Genomic DNA, 16,617 nt, shown 5'->3' on the forward strand with positions numbered 1-16,617 from the left:
TAATCCTGCCGGGCAGATACATGATCATGGATGCATTAAGCACAGGGCTCGGTGTATACATGTCTTTCTACTGCCTGTTGCTTCTTGTCAAGACATCCTGTCTGCATGTTCCTGAGGCTGAGGGTTACATCAGTACCCATGTACCACTGATGACCATTCCCATGTCACTGGCATGTGACATGTACAACCACCTAGCCAGGCCCGGTGGAGGGAAAGTATTTTCATCTGCAACCAAGTGGAGGTCTCTTCCTGCAGAAAGCTCCTTCCCAAAGGGGGAAGGTCAGTTCACAGCAGGAGTGGAGTCACGACAAGCTGACTTACAAAATGAAGCAAATGCCTTAAATGAGAAGAATTATGTCTTTAGATATAATAAACACCGGCAGCAGTTTCAATAACGCTAAAGAGATAGACTGCCCCGAGTATTCCATTTAGAGTTGTGGGAAAGGCTTTACATAACCCATTCCGATTACACTGCACAGGGGTCTGAGGACCAAAGTTGTCACAAATAAGTCTTTTTCCATGTAGATGGACTAGAGCAATTTAGACAAATTCCAACAGAATTACAAAGGTGAGTGGAAAGAAAAAAAACAACACAGCCGAGACTGTGACAAAATAAGAACTGAATCACGGCTCGGGACATCTGGGGCCTAAATAAAACATACGGTGGGGCAGGCAGCCCCATAAAGCCCCCCGGCGGCCGGTGAGACGGGCAGTGCTCCTGACGGACGTGGCCCGCCCCGCGTTACTGCGAGGGCAGCCTGAGCGAAAGCCCCGCTCTGGCAGGTGCCGCGTGGACGCGCGAACCAAGGAAAACACGAAGAGGCTAAAGCGACGTACAACGCGGGAGATGACACGGCGACATGCACACACACACACACGCACGCGCACACGCACGCACGCGCACACACACACACAGTGCCTCCCGTCACCCACAGGCGCTCCCGGCCCCTCCTTGAACAGACGGGGAGGCAGGGCAGCCGCCAGCGGGGCCTCCGGGCACGGGCGCAGCAGGCTCCCCTCCCGCTGGGCTCACGGGCGGCACTGGAGTGGGATTTGGGCTCCACAGCAAAATGTACCTGCCCCACGGACTTGGAGGCCTGGATGTTCTCCAGAAATAAAGGTGGCGGTCGGCGCCCGCCCCACTGAGGCCATGGGGGTATTGGGGCCCCCTGACCGCTGGCAGCAGAGCAATGAAGACAATTCCATAAATCTCCGCAATCCCATAAGCTGCTCTTTCACGGTTTAAGTGGAAGTAACACCAAGGGGGCTGTGGATTTAGCGGCCACATATTAAAGAAACGTTCTGCTGGGAGCAACCAAGTCATCCTCGAGAATTTACACGGGAGCCTGACAGTCGCTCCGGCCTCTGGATGGCCGCCTGCAGCAGGATGAGAGCCAGACCCTTCAGGGCGGCGGTGGCTCCGGGACGCACTCCCCTCCCCGTCACAAACAAGTGCACGCCAGTTTAGCCAATTTCGCAAGCACCCGTTAACAAGTCAGGCCCTGCCTCTGTCTTCTGCACGCAGGCTCTCCCTGCGGCACCTGCGTTCCGATCCGAGCGGAGCAACAGAAGTGGCCGCCCAGGCTGTGTCCCCCGGTCAGGGGAGACGTGGGGGCTGAGGCGCTCACTTCTCCTCCAGGCCCAGGGGCAGCGCCACTTCAGGAACCCGCCCTGTTCTGGGGATGGCGAGCGGGCTCTGCCTCCAGCTTCCCGTAAGGGGGTGCGGGCGAATCACGAAGGCTCCTCACTGGGACACAGTGGCAGGGGGCAGTGCTTAGAAGGCCCCGAGGGGGCTAGCTGCACCCTCCTTCCTCAGCCCTCCTCCGGTCACGCCTGGAAGGCAGACTAGATGGCTGGCGCTCCAGCAGCCATCTCCAGTCATGAGACTACCAGAGGATCATATTTGTCTTCTGTTTTTTTTAAAAATTGGGTGGGTGTGGTTTTGTTACAGTTGCACCTAACCCTAACAGTTCACACTAGGTTTGAATTGTGATTTTGGTGAAATGGTTTAACCTCTCTGAGTTTGTTTTCCAATCTGTAAGCAAAAGACACAAAGACAAAAAAACAAAACAAAAAAACTTAAAAAAACACACCCTTACCTCTTCAGAGTTATTGTGAGGGTTAAAATTGAGGTAATATATATGAAAAGTTCTTTGTACACTGAAAACTATTGTACTGATATTAGTACTATTGAAAATATTTCCCAGTTTATTTCAAATTTCCAGAGAAAAGTAGGTCAATGATTGACAAATTAAAACTAGCTAAAAATAGGGACCTCTGATTTCACTTTTCTGGCAAGATTTTTTAAATCCTCACCTGAGGATATGCTTTTATTGATTTTTAGAGAGAGAAGAAGGGAGAAAGAGAGAGAGAGACATCGATATAAGAGAAAAACATCGACTGGTTGCCTCCCACAGGCACCCCGACCAGAAATCGGACGCTGCTCCACCCACCTGAGCCGCCAGGCCAGGTCTGGCAAGAATGTTTTTATTAGCGTAAAGTGAGTCCAAGATGCATGAAAGTGACCATAGGTTATTAAACATCTCTAATTGTTGTGTTCCTAGAAAATTTGCTGCCAAGAAGTTACTTTAGCTAAAACAAGGGAACAGTGGTATGTCTAAGGCATCTAGTCCCAGGGGTTTACCTGTGTTCGCCCAATACCACTTGGATCACAAAGCCAAGCTGAGAACCCAGGTGGCTTGGGGCCACCGAGCAGTCTCCTCCAGGCTCCAGAACCAGGTCTTCAGCCACTAGATCACCTCCGAGAGCTGTGTCCTCACAAGCCGGCCTGTATATTTTTTAAGTATGTCCTATTTCTGAAAAATGTGGCCCCTGTTTCAGGTTAATTTTCACTGTTATCTCTAGAGTTGGCTGGCTGACATTTAACTGGGGGGAGGAAGAGATGCCGAGCTGAGAGTTGTCTCCACTCCGGACAATAGCTCCTGGAACCAGCCGCTCCTGCCCCTGGGCTGACCTGGGCGCCCCTCTTCCTGCCACGTCCTAACACTCTCTCTTAAACTGGCAACTTCTCTGCAGGCCTCCGGCTCCTTCACCTCAGTGACTCAAGCCTGCAGAAACGGAGGTGGTCAGGAGCGACTACAGATTTACATCCCACATAAGGTTCCAGGGTGGTGCATCACAGCGAGTGTGGAAACCGTAACAGGCTGAGACGTGCAGAGCTGCTCTCCAGCAGCCTGTGAGGAACAGAGTGCAGTGAGATGATCTAAAACAGGTCTTCAGGGAGCACACACATGGAATGACGCAGTAACCGATCGATCGATCAATCCAGGAGAAACGCGGCCAGTGCTTCCCCCCTTCTTTGAAATTACTGGTCGGTATTTAAAGGAACCATTTCTTTAATAAGCCTTAGCTATGACACTGCATTTGGCCAACACTTAGCACTCATGAGTTTGAGGCTGAGGGAAAGATCTGACACAGGTCCCACATAAATATCACTGGGGGTAACGGCATACTCTACTATTTACCAAAAATGTTGATAAAAATAATGCCCTAGTAAAAGGATATATTCAATGTTTATTTTTCTGACTTCCCAAAACACACCAAACCCGTCTCTCAGTGTGCGTGCACACGGGTTCACACACAAACACACACACACAAACACGGGTAGGCACACGAACACGGCACACGCCTAGTAAACGTGTGCACAGTGATTACGTCCCCCAGTCTGCATAACCCACCGCCCGTGTGTCTTCAGCTTCCACGTGCGGAGGTGCTCAGCCCAGCAGGGTTTGCACGTCTTGCTGTGAACAGTCCTGCCCTGGCCACCAACATGTCCCTGCGTGGTGCGATGGGAGGGGCCAGCCTTTTAAGGGCACAGGGGAGGGAAGTAGTTTTACTCAAGGTTCTTGCACAAATCGTGAAGCCAGAGCTCAGGAATCAAAGACAGACTATTTAAACAAAAAAGAAAAAGGCTCGGGGGGGCAGGGGGGGCACTTGGGCTTTTAGGATGGGGCCTTGGTCCAAGTGAGAGGACAGAAAATATCCCCCCAAAATAATCCCACATTTGGCTTCCAACGTGAGTGCGACCCACGTGGTCAGAGCGACATCATCGGGGCCCAGCAAGGAGAAGGCAGTTTGAGAAGTTCCTGCCCACCGCACTTTATTGTTATTCCAACTAAGCAGAGACAGAAAGACGAATCTCAGCGCCTACTTTCATCTATAATTGAACCCGGTCCAGGAGGATGAAGCCAGGACCATCTGCAGGGCAGGCGGCACCGGCGGCCGGGAGAGCGAAGCAGTCGAACGGCGGAGGCCCCTCCGCGGCGACGGGGCTGCACACGTGGCCCGCGCGGGCGCTGAGGGGCGGAGGGGTTTTTTGTTTTGTCTTGTTTTTTTGTTGTTGTTTTGGGGACATCAATTAACCTAACAAAATGTTATTCTCAAAGAGAGAGAGAAAATGTACACTAAACATGCTCTTGGGGAAAAGAGAAACCTTTAAATTTATTTATTTTTCCAGAACAGCCAAGGGAAAAAAGGGAGGGAGGACAGGAGAGAGAGAGAGATGCTCCCCCAGCGTCACCCACTTGGAATCCTCTCACTTTAGATTCAGGACTCTATTGTTCTGGAACCTTCCTTCCCATAAATAGGGACCCCGTTTTGGGGGTGGGGTGGAGTCTGAGCTGCTCGCTCTGATCCCCCTAATCAGGGCTGCCGAAACGTGTGACATGGTGAACGGCTCGAGCCCCTCGCGTAGGCTGAGCGGAGTGACAGCCTCCACTTAAGATGTCACTGCACATAATAAAGTGTAAAACTATACTTAAAATAAACGAGATAGAAACAATAAACTTGACTGGGTACTTGAACTTTTACAGACCCGTGGAGCCTGGGGGAGGAAGCACGCGGGCTCGGGGGCGTCAGGGGCTGTTGCTGTTGGGGGTCCAGCCGGGCTCCGACCAGAGGTCAAGCGGCCGGGCCTTTCGTGAACTGGCCACTGACCAGCTCACGGCCAAATTCCCGAGGGGTCGGTCGCAGCCGCTTCCAGGACCAGGCCTGGAGGCCCTGCCTTCCTTGAGGATGCCCCGGAAAGGCAGCTTGGCCGCCAAACAGCTCTGGTTCCGGAAGTTTCTCCCGCTCGGCCCCCGCCCCGCCCGCCCACCTGTGCCAGGCAGCCTGGCGTCATCTCGGAAGGTTTAACGATGTTGTCAAGGCTAGTTGGCCCCAAATTGGAACGATACTTTTTTTCCTGAAGGCCCTGCAATTACTGTTACATGTGGGGGTGCATTCAATGTCAAAGCAAATGTTTTCCTTATGTTTCTTTCTTTACAAAAGAAAAAAATTACCAGTGGAAGCCAGCAGACCAGGGTGAGCAGCCACCCAGGCTGCTGCGTCATCGGAAGGCACAGATGTGGGCTCCTTGTGCGTTGGATGTGGGGGCCCCAAGGGGGACGCACCCCCTCGAAATCTATGTTAACCCACCCATGGGGGCAGAGTGGGATGACCCGGTGTTGCCGCCACCACAGCGCATGGCTGGAGCTTGGGTTTGGCCAGATAATCTGATAATCCACTGCCTGCACCAGTTGCCGCCCCACCTCCCACCCCACCTGCACGGTGACCGGGGGCCAGACACACCGCCCTTCCCATTTCTCTATTGTAGAACAGGATACATTAAACAAAAGCACACCGACCACAGCTGCGTGGCTTCGCGGGCCTCCAGGGTGCACACAGCCCAGAGTCCAGAACTGGGGTCAAGAGGGGAACACTCTTAGCAGCACCCCAAAGTCCTGGCCAGCCTGCTGCCCAGGCCCTGCCCTCAGAGCACCCGCCCGCCCTCTCCAGCGCAGGCTTGTTTGCTTCATCTGAACTGAATTCCCTTCATCTCTCTCCCAGTCGCTCCCCCGGGGCCGGCCCTTCCTGGGGATTCAGCGAGTGTGCGGGGATCCCGTGCTGTGTGCCAGGCCCGGGGATCCCGTGCAGTGTGCCAGGCCCGGGGCAAGGTGCACACAAGAGGAGAAGACAAGGGGGCCGAACTCGCTAAACCGAAACCAAACCCAGCCGCGCCCTGTTCCCAGGGTCCTGGCCACTGGCACCAGGAGAGGGGAGGGAGGCGCAGACCGCACACTCCCAGGTGCCAAGGGGTAACTGCACGTCAGAGTTCACACCCTCACACGCAGGCTGCAGCGTGGATTCCGCCGGGGCAGCCACGAAGAGGCGGGAGGCTGTCCACGGGCACAGGCCCTGGGGGCGCTGCCCCCTGCGCTCGGGCAGGACCACTGCTGGGGCCTCTGCCCCCTGCCCTCCTCTCTGTGCAGCCAAGATCACTCCCCGGCACCGGCTAAAACCTGCCGCATCCGGTCAGCCTCCCACTTGCGCCGTCACTTCCCGCCGGCCAGGCTGCACCCACTCCCAGTGGGCGTGGTCGGCCACAGGCCGCGACACCGCGCGGTGATATACTTCAGCAATAACGGGGCTGTCCCAAACAGCCACTGCGATGGTAAAGTACCCAGGGTGCCGGGTGACACGAAGCCCCGCGTGCAGACCCGTGATTCTGTAAGGGGTGACAGCAACAGGTGTGGTGACAAGTGCCGGATCGAGGAAGCACCAAGTGATAGGAAAGCGCTGCATCAACACGAGGGGGGGGGGTGAGGGTCCATGTGTCCAACAGGGTGGTGCTGAGCAGACACGCTGCCCACTCGGCAGCCACATCAGAGCGCAGCTTGCCCCCAAAGCCGAGTCACCGCCGAAGCCACAAAGCGCCATCCTGCAGTATAAACTACAAGCGCTGAATGAAAACGGTAAGCACAGGAGCGCACGTCGGATCACGGGCTCCAAACAGACGTCACGGTTCACCGTGACCGCCCATAGAAAATTCAAACCGGGCCTGGAGGCTAGAAACCCAGGGAGAGAGCCTGGTCAGCAACACAACCGCCAGACGAAAGCGTGCTGGGCACAGAGCGGGGCGTGGTTCAGAGGTTAAAGGAAAGGCCTGGGAAAATGCCCCGTGAACTTCCCTTCGTTCTCTGGCAGTGCTCAGGTGACCACGTGGGCACACTGACTTCAATGCACGTGTTAAATGAGACACAATTTATGTGGTTAAAAGGGTGGATGACGCCTCTCCAGTCCCTAAACCTTTCAGTCGTTTGAAAGTTAAAGCATGACTGTGGGGCTCAACCCCTTCGTAGCTCCTACTTCATCAAACTTCAGACAATAATAAAAAGTACCAACCTTCGGTGAGTTGAAGAGTTAAGAATCCAGAGTGAGGACCAATTACTATTAGATTATAATGGCATTCCCCTAGTTCTTTCCAGGAGTCATGTTAATAAAAAAACCCCACAAGATTTCAAGACTTTTTTCCATTTGTACCCTTTGAACTTGAACCTTCAAAGTCACGGTCAACCCATTGAAAATATCACTGTACCCATCAGGTCACGCCCTTGAACCCAACATTTTTATATAGGTCTCCTCTACAAGAACCTGGGTTCCCCAGGGCGACAGGGATGTCCTCTGTCTTGTTCATAAAACCCCAAAAACCTCTAGTTCAGTTAGTTTCAGAAAATTAGCTAAGTTCCCCCTCTGCTCCCCCGACTGCAACTCCCCCCACAGTTGTTACCGCTCCCAATGTATCCTTCAGTAAGAGGGTCAAGTTCTTCAATGAGTTGCTACATAAATACACAATGTTTCTCTTCATCTAGACGTCATCTTTTACAACTATTTGAATTATAATTTTTGCTACACTATCACATAAAAAATTGTCTGGATTTCAATCTCCACCCCTCCTCTGTGCACATACATTCATGTTATAAATCTAAATGCATATATTTATACATAAGGAACCAGACACCCGGAGTTTGTGCTAAACACATTACCTTCCTGTATTTGTCTTATAAACACTGAATCAGAGGAGCTAAGACACATACCAGGAATTCTTAAATAGGTTTTCTTCTAGTGAGGAGAGTCCGTGGTTCTGGGATTTTCACTGTTCTGAATTACCAAAATTTGTATGATGCCTTTTTTCTTCTTCTGGACAGTGTATGCAATGCTAGGGGACCTTAAGACCTTGCAGTCAAATGCATGTCTAAATTGCAGCAAAGAAAAGGTAATTTTAAATATGATTGTGAGCATATGTGTATAGCATTTCAATGTAAAAATGTGTAAATTATCGTTCTGGAAAAAAATATTCTTCTAATTTGTAGCATGTTTTGCAAGGCCCAGATTAAAGGGGTCTTTTTAGAAAATGAAGCTTCCAACATAGGCCACTATTTTTCATATGACTACATCTGCAGTGGAAAGAAAACCCGTAAGCCCTATTGTGACATGAACTCGGGTTACATGGGGCTGTGTGAAGTGGGACTGGGGCCAGTCTTTGTGCTCGGTGACCCTGGTGCAACGCTATTCACAGAATATGACAATGATGGTCTGCATCAAAGCCTCAGTGCAAATAATCCCCTTCTCCATGCCATCCCGAAGCAAAAGCCAGCCCTAAAACCGGGGGCCATGTGCCAGCTAGCTCTGCAGAGGGAAAGCAGGGAAGAGGGGGGCCGGCTTCCGAGTCGGGTTTTACAATGAGTGTTGACTGGCACCAGGAGGCTACCTTGGGCCCCCAGAGCCTCCTTAAAACCCTGGCAGGCCGCCAGGAGAGCCGCAGCTCTGCAGCCCAGGGAGAGGCAGCCTGGCAGCTTGTCAGGCGCCAGGGAGTTACACGGCGCCCTGGGGGTAATGATATTTTCCAGAACGCTCAAGCTAATAGTCCCATGATGGGCGATCGCAAGGACCACAGGTACGCTCTCCGGGTCCCCAGTCCCGGAACCCTCATCCATCTCTGCGCAGCACAGTCGCAGGCGGCTTTTGTTTCGCTGCACCTCTCTGCTAGGGTGTCCCACGACAGCCAAGTCCGGCTTCTACTTACTGTCGGGCTTTGAATTCTTTTATCTAAGGAGAGAATGTGTTGTACATGTACCTAGAGGCATTCTGGCACCAAGGGTGTTGTATCTTCTTTAAAAAGCCCCCAGTTCCGCACACACAAATACACGTCAGCAACCCACACGGGGCGCAGGGTGTCTGCCTCACGGGGCTCCTCCCCAGCTCGCAGAGGGGCCCTGCGGATTCCCTGGCAGAGGGGCCCCTGCCGATTCCCGGGCAGAGGGGTCCTGCCGATTCCCGGGCGGAGGGGTCCTGCCGATTCCCGGGCGGAGGGGCCCTGCCGATTCCCGGGAGGAGGGGCCCCTGCTGATTCCCTGGCAGAGGGGCCCTGCAGATTCCCGGGCAGCGGGCCCCCTGCCAATTCCCTGGCAGAGAGGCCCTGCAGATTCCCGGGCAGCAGGCCCCCTGCGGATTCCCTGGCAGAGGGGCCCCTGCCGATTCCCGGGCGGAGGGGCCCCTGCTGATTCCCTGGTGGGGGCGGCTGCAGGAGGCACCGCAGGCCCAAGGAGAGGGAAGCGGCGCTTTCAGGTTCTCAGGATTCATCCTCAGCTCCTCAAATTTCTCTCTCAATTCCTCTCCTCAAGGCGGCCTTTCCTCCTTACGTTCAGCAGCATGTCGAGCCGCACGGGGCCCCTATGCCCATTTTAGGGGTTACAGACAGAGCAATGAGGCTCGTCCTCCGGCTTCCCGGTACAGGAGGCGCACTGGGCTGCGGGCACGGCCCGTCGGGAGCCGGCTCGGCTCCCCACACACGTTGCAACCATGAAAGAGGGTGTGCCAGGCCCAGAGACCCCTCGTGGCCCCAGCGTGCCCACCTGCCCCGCCTGTGTGCTCTGGAACATGGGCTCCGTGCCCCTGCGAAAGGGGGGCAGCCATTTCTCTTTCTGCAACGGCCTCTTCCGGACCCCGAAACGCACGGGCATTGCAGCCACACACAGGCCGGTGCCCGCGCCACGCGCTGAAACAGCCCAGCCTCTCCTCCCTGCTAAGCAGTTAAATTAGAGAGCATTCAATTAATAACAGCTGAGGATTCTGTCCCATTTAGGAAGATGTATGGGGAGACAAGCGCGCTGTGATGTAGCTGACAGGGATGATGAAGGTGCGCCCGACACAGGCTGGCAGATCCTTGGCTCCCGCTGTCCCCGCGCGCTCTGAACCGTCAGCAGCCAGGCCCGGGACCCAGCGCCGCTTCATGGGGGACCCTCGAAGGAGAGCCCGGGCGCTGCCAAGTTCTCAAAAGGTGCCCGGCCTCCACTGTGTCCCGTCCACAAGGAGCTGGGCATGACGGGGCAGGGCCGCGGGCTCACTGTTGTGTAGGGGTGCCAGGCAGGCTTGTGGGGCCCCGATTCAAACCCGTCACCTGCCCAGGCAGCCTGCCAGGTCCCCATTCTCCCGAGCCCAAGCCCCACGGCCGGGGCCGCCCCGTCTGACACATACTGAAGGGAGAGGAGGTGAGCAGAGCCTCTGGGCCACCCCAGGCAGACCCCCCAGCGGGCCCTTCTCAGGGGGGTGGCTGCTCCCACCGCTTTCTCCCCACCGGGACAGCCTTCACCCACATTCCTCCGGAAAGTGCTCAGACCCAAGTCGAAATGGAAATAAAAGAGACCACAGTAAAATTGCTAACATACGGGAGTGACAACTCCATGACACTCCCCCAGCCCAGACAGCCTCCAGGGACAGCACCCTCCCTGCCAAGGAGCAGGGGCCCAGGCGCACACAGGCCGGGGCATTCATGGGGGCAGGGGGCTGGCAGGACCTACCTGGCAGAAAGCACTTTTAAATCCCCAGGAAGTCCTGCCCTAAAACTAAAACATCGTCTCACCAACCTGGGACTGATGCCCAATAAGGGAGTGACAGGCAGAGGAAGGAGACATTCCCCCCCCCCCCCCCAGTAACACGCTCAGAGGATACACCAGACGCCCTGGGGACGCTCGGTGCCCCGTGGACGGCTCTGTTACACGCTCGGGCCACTGATGAATGCTGTTAGAAACAGACAAAATCCTGCTACCAAACTACAGGACGCAGCAAAAAGCAACAGAAACAAGCAGTCGAGGGCCCTGCTCTTGTGCAGACAGCGATCGAAACACTGGTCTGGAGGATTTTTAAAAATAAGGACTGAGAGCTGCCAATTATTCTCAAAACTGACATTATATCACCTAAAAAAAACCCCAAGCCCCACAGCGTGCCCTTTCCTAAAATTATAGTTTGAAGAAAGCGAAGCGGGTAGACAGCCGTGCGGCTCTGACTGTCCCCAAAGAACTGGGGCGCGGGGGAAGGTACCGAGGCCCCTCCACTTGCCCTGTGGCAGGACCAGGCCCGACTCCGGCCTCGCCCCGAAAAGTCTGCAAAACACACCCTCGCTCCCGGCTGCTCTGGGAAATCAAATTAGTCTCCAAACCCTTCCAAGGGTATTCTGTTGACACTCTGATGACCACCCCCCCCAAACACAATTCCCCTCCAAGGGAGTTAGTTTATTAAATTGAAACTAGTCCCAAGGATTCAACAGACCTTTCCTGGGTGTAGAAGACACTGTGTAAATGTAGAATGGCACATGGAGGACCTCACCCCAAGGACAGAGGCCGGACCACTGTCCCCGGGCCCCTGGGTGGGTCCCCTGTGCCCCCACCTACATCACACCCCCTCCCACTCGTCACGGTCCCTACACCGTCATCTCCGCCCACACCCCATCTCCCTCACTGGCCGGTGCCTGGATCCAAGGCCCTCGTGTTTATGAGCAGAGGACTCAAGTCCCACATCCACCTGACGACAACCGTGGGGCATCGGGCCCACAACTTAATTAGATTCTGTAACTGTCAGGAGTCCGTGAGGTTTGGAATTTATATTTTAATTAATATTTAATAGAGCTTAATGAACAATCCCCCTCTCCTCCTTCCACACTCAGTAGTCTCCCTGTTGCCTGGCTCGGATCTGTTCTCGAGTGGTCATGGGGCTCACAGTATTGTCAGGCGATACCTGTGACCCGGAGGCCACTGTCCTCAGAAACCACGGGGTGTGGCATCAGAGGAAGAAAATTATGGGCCGACGTGGGTCTTTCTGATTATCCACCTGAATATCCAAAAAAGTCTTGAAGGGAGTTAAGGGACACACCAACTTGCTCATTTGGGGGAGCCACTCATCTTTCTGTGGTACCAGTGACTCCCCCAAACCCACGAGTCACACCAAGGCCCAGACAGCCAGGATTTGGGAGAAGTGATTCTCAAACCTTTGGGGCTTGCGACCCTCTTACACTCTTTAACCGACGGGGACTCCAAAGAGCTTCCCTTTCTATGGATCAACACCCTTCACTGAGTTAGAAATTCAAAACAGAGACTTTTTAATGTTTATTAATTCACTCGAAAACAATAAGCCCATTATACATGAAAGTGAATAACATTTTTGATACAAAAAATAATGTGTGGGTTTGTTTTACTTTGTGCACATCTTTCAAGGTCCGAGAACAGGGTCAGGCAGGCTCTCAGTTTCTGCGTTCAGCCTGCGGTGACACCACACCTCGTGCAGCCTCTAGAAAGCGGACTGCACACGCAGGAGACACAGCGTGAGGAAGAACGTACTGTCCGTATTATCATCAAAACAGCGCTGGGGTCCCCCGGCAGGGCCTCAGGGTCCCCGGCCATCCTTGGAGAATGGTCACTCGGGAACTGCACAATGTTTTAGGGTCACAGCACCACAGGCCTGGAGGTGGCCAGTCCCTCTGTGTCCCCGGCCCCTACCTGATCGTTCAGCTAATTACACGGCACGTGAGCCTCTGGCTGCGGTCACAGCGAAGCCCAAGCTGAACGAGGCCGGCTGGTCCCGGGCTGCCGAGCTCCTTCCTGCTGAGCTGTCCTACTTGTACACAGATGAAGAACAGCTTACAACAGAAAAGACACTGAGAGGAAGAAGAGCAATGAGAGTCTTTCCCAAGCTTCTGCTCCCGCGTCCAGACTTGGAGAAGTGTGCGGGCTGCGGGCGGCCGAGGCGCCAAGGACCGGCCATCCCGCTGGACAGGCCGCCTGCGTTCCCACCCAACGGGAAAGCTTGCCCAGCTTCGACTGTGCATATACGTTTTCTCTTGTGGGCGTTTTTTCTCTTTATTTTTAATGCTCTAGTTTGAGGATGGATGCATTTTAGTTGCTAAGAAACAAGTTTCTTATTGTAGACTCCGTAAGAATAAAGATAAAGCAACTGTCAAAAGAGCATGTTATTTTGACAGTAGCCATAGCATAAGCATAAATGATACACTTTATCTGCGCATTTTTACCCTCACTAATGGGGTCTAAATACTGTGTTCTCAGGTATTTTGTACACACACAAAGGCACACACGTGCACTTTATTTTAGTAAGAAAGGCGAGCGCACGCTTAGTGAGCACCCAGGGACCACACCCACACCCACCCACACGCACCACCGACCCCAACTTGAAAGCTCCCTTTAAATGAAACTCCACTGTGCTGGCTTTAGTGAAGTGTTTACTACATTTGAAACATTATACAAAAGAGATTAAATACCTTTTCTAAAAGGATAATACATGGTTTCTCCTATGCAGTAATGCTTTTGTTTAAATCCTCACTTTTCATGTAAAGCAAAAAAGGCCTGGGGACGTCTGCACTCCTTCACAGTAGCATTCCCAGATACAGACTCTTGATCGCCACACGGTGGTAACCACCATCAGAGAGGGAAGACCATCCCCACGGGCCTGCTTAGTTTGTGGTTCTCCGGACCCATGCCCTGGTGATCAACGGCAGATTCAAACCCTCCCATTCCTCCTGCCCTCCCACCCGCCATCCATCCATCTACCCACCAACCCACCCATCTATTCATCCACCTGCCCATCCACCCACCCACCATCCATCCACCTACCAAACAGCCCACCCACCCATCGTCCACCCACCCGCCACCCGCCCTTCCACCCACCCATCCGATCGGCCCCAGCTACTGCTCCTCTATAAAGTGTTTGGAGTAATCAAAGGGCCCAAGCCTTGCCAATCACAACATGTCCATGGGAACAATAAAATCTACCAAAGATACCCAGCAACTCAACACCAACTACTTGACTACATATCTTGTTCCACTTTTGTTTTGCTGACAAGTAGAATTTGAAGAAGGAAAACCCCACAAATAAACCATTATCTCCTTGTGTCTGCCCAGGACACACACAAGGAATAAGTGCCACTCACCATTACTTCCTCCTGCATCTTGGCCAATGACCCTTAAACCTCTATCTAAGGAATGAAATATTAAGCAGTTGTTAAAAATAATTATTTGAAAGTCATAGAGCAACATGAAAAATTCCTATACTGTTTTAAGCTGTGGGTTTGTTAAGCCAGATACTGTGTGTTCCCAGTTGGGCCACCTGATCTGCGTATCCATCTCTCGGTCACAGGCCTTCTCTATCTCTAGCTGTGTCTCCATCTCCATCTATATATCTGTATCTAGCTCTGTCTCTATCTCCACCTACCTACCTACTTACCAGTCTGTAAGTGAATAAAAACTGGAGGGCATACTAAAAACTGCAATGAGTTGCTGCACTTGGGGGACGGGACTGTCAGTATTTCCTCCTTTGTTTTCCACATTCTCCGTGTTGTTGCTTCAATACTGTGTCGAAACTCATGGAGAGAAGAAAGGGTACCTTACAAGGCTTCAGTGGTGCCTGATTTTCTCTACCTTTGGTGGCTCAGAAGGTTTCCCCAGAGTGCCACTGCTCAGGCACGTCAAGGTGAAAAGATTAGGCTAAAACCAAACCTATCCTAGAGGGGTGCATTCTCCCTTGGTCCCCTCGTGTTTCTGACCCCGCCCGAGGTGGAGGAAGGTTCCCTCCGTCGTCCCCATCGCCCGCCAGTACCCCCACCCGCAGGGCTAGGGTGTGGGTTTCCATGCCCACTGGAGGCCTGACGCACTGTGTCGACCTGCTCCTCACGCACTGAAGGACACGCCGTGGACGCTGGCCCTGTGGCCACCATCCCGCTCCCCTCTGACTTGGCCAAGCTGCAGGGTGCAAACATCTCTGCCGTGAGCTCTGAAATTTGCGATAGAAATTCCAAGGAGCCAGAGGCTCCTGCAAAATACATGAGTCATCGGGAAGGAATCCGCTTTTGTCTGACGGCCCCTTTTAATGACGTGTAATTTAACCTCAGATGCTGGAGATCCGGCGCCACCGGACCTCCTCTAATGACTGCGAAGCTGACCTTAGGCAACAAAGCCAGAGGAGTCCGAACTGACAGGAGGTCTGCTCCCTCCATCTGAACCAGCTGGATGGAGGGGTCTTATTTCCACCTAATTATCTCTTGGCCTGTCCTGGACACACATGACCGCCTCTACAAGCCGGCAGAAGACGGGAGCCTCGGGAGCCGGTGGAACACCGATGAGCGGCGCTCCCTGCAGTCCCGGGAGGCACACGTACACACCCACATGCACACGCGTGCCCTGACACATGCACACACACGTGCACACGCCCCCTTTGTGTTGTATGTCTGTATCTTGTGTTAATAAAGGATCTGGATTTGACACTCCTTAGCCTCGAACACTTTGCATCTCAAATCCTGCTCATGTTTGTATTATTAGCAGAAACTTCAGTGTTCCTGACAATCCAAAAATAAAGGAGAATGCAAAGCGCCCACACCACCTGCCACATTGGTAATTCTCTTCATTTTGGAGTCAGGAAGGTGCATGTGATTTTAGTGCGCGAGCCGAACATATGTCAGGAGATGGAGTGAGACGCATTTCTGTTCTCTGTCAGCCTTACCTTCTGGTCCTCAAGCTCTGATCTCAACAAAATTCTAAGGCCACCCTGGCCCCGGGCCCTTTAGGGACACGCAGGGAGCCACTACCTTGGTCCACTGCAGCTCAGGCTAAGCCCCCGGATGCCCGGGCATCACTGTGGCCCAGTACATTTCTCCACTCAAAGGGTCATTCATTATCGCACACTCGCCCCACCCTGGGGCCAGGAGGACACAGCAAACAAAGCCCTGCTCTGCCTGCTCTTCACGGGGGCGCTGGCAAGTTTCCCGTCCTTTCTCGTGTGCCCGCCTGCATCACTCGGTTCAGAGAGGCACGCTTACTTGTTCCTGGCTGCAGTCAGAGGCTGTTCTAAGACCCAGCACACAGACCACAAAATGTACAGAAACACACCGTCCCGTCACATTGTCACAGGCCAAGAACATAAACAGGACCGAGGGGAACTCTGAGTAGCTTTAGTCCCACTTCGGGACTTTGGGTACATCTGCACCTGCATCGATGCCACACACACAGAGGCAGCAGTTACAGTTCTCTCTGCGGCCTGGACCAGCCGAAAGAAACAAGCTCATTTCCAAATTCACTAGCACTTTCAATCTGGGGAAAGGAGTCAGCTGTATTTAGTGGGAAAGAACACAATTTAGAGCTGGGAGGCCAGGATCTGAGCTGGGGCTCAGCGCCTCAGGAGCGAGTTGCTCCAGGAAGCTGGGTTCACTGAGGCCTCAAACCCTTGTCCAGACCATGGGCACCGCCACAGATCCGGCGGAGACTGGTGGGAGAACACGTGAGAAAACACAGGGGTTTCAAAGGAATCTGCGAGGCGTGAAGCCTTTCTTTAGGATTCCTTGGAAGCCCATTGGAAAAAGACCACAGTGCCCCAGTCCAGAAGAAAGTGGGAACCTGCACTGGCTCTCCTGCGGCCCCGACCCCCCAGCCACCCAAATGGAACCGTGAGCGTCCTGTGGAACCCTGCGCCAAGGGTGAGAGATGACTCACATGCAATTGATAT

At 53.5% G+C, this 16,617-nt stretch overlaps 1 protein-coding gene across 2 annotated transcripts in view; it reads right to left on the reverse strand.

The window, feature by feature from the left end:
- Positions 1-16,617, reverse strand: part of PBX1 (PBX homeobox 1) — a 220,125-nt gene that overhangs the window by 61,250 nt on the left and 142,258 nt on the right. The window lies entirely within an intron of this gene.

This window comes from Miniopterus natalensis, chromosome 19, assembly GCF_054644295.1.
Source record: "Miniopterus natalensis isolate mMinNat1 chromosome 19, mMinNat1.hap1, whole genome shotgun sequence".
NCBI lineage: Eukaryota > Metazoa > Chordata > Mammalia > Chiroptera > Miniopteridae > Miniopterus > Miniopterus natalensis.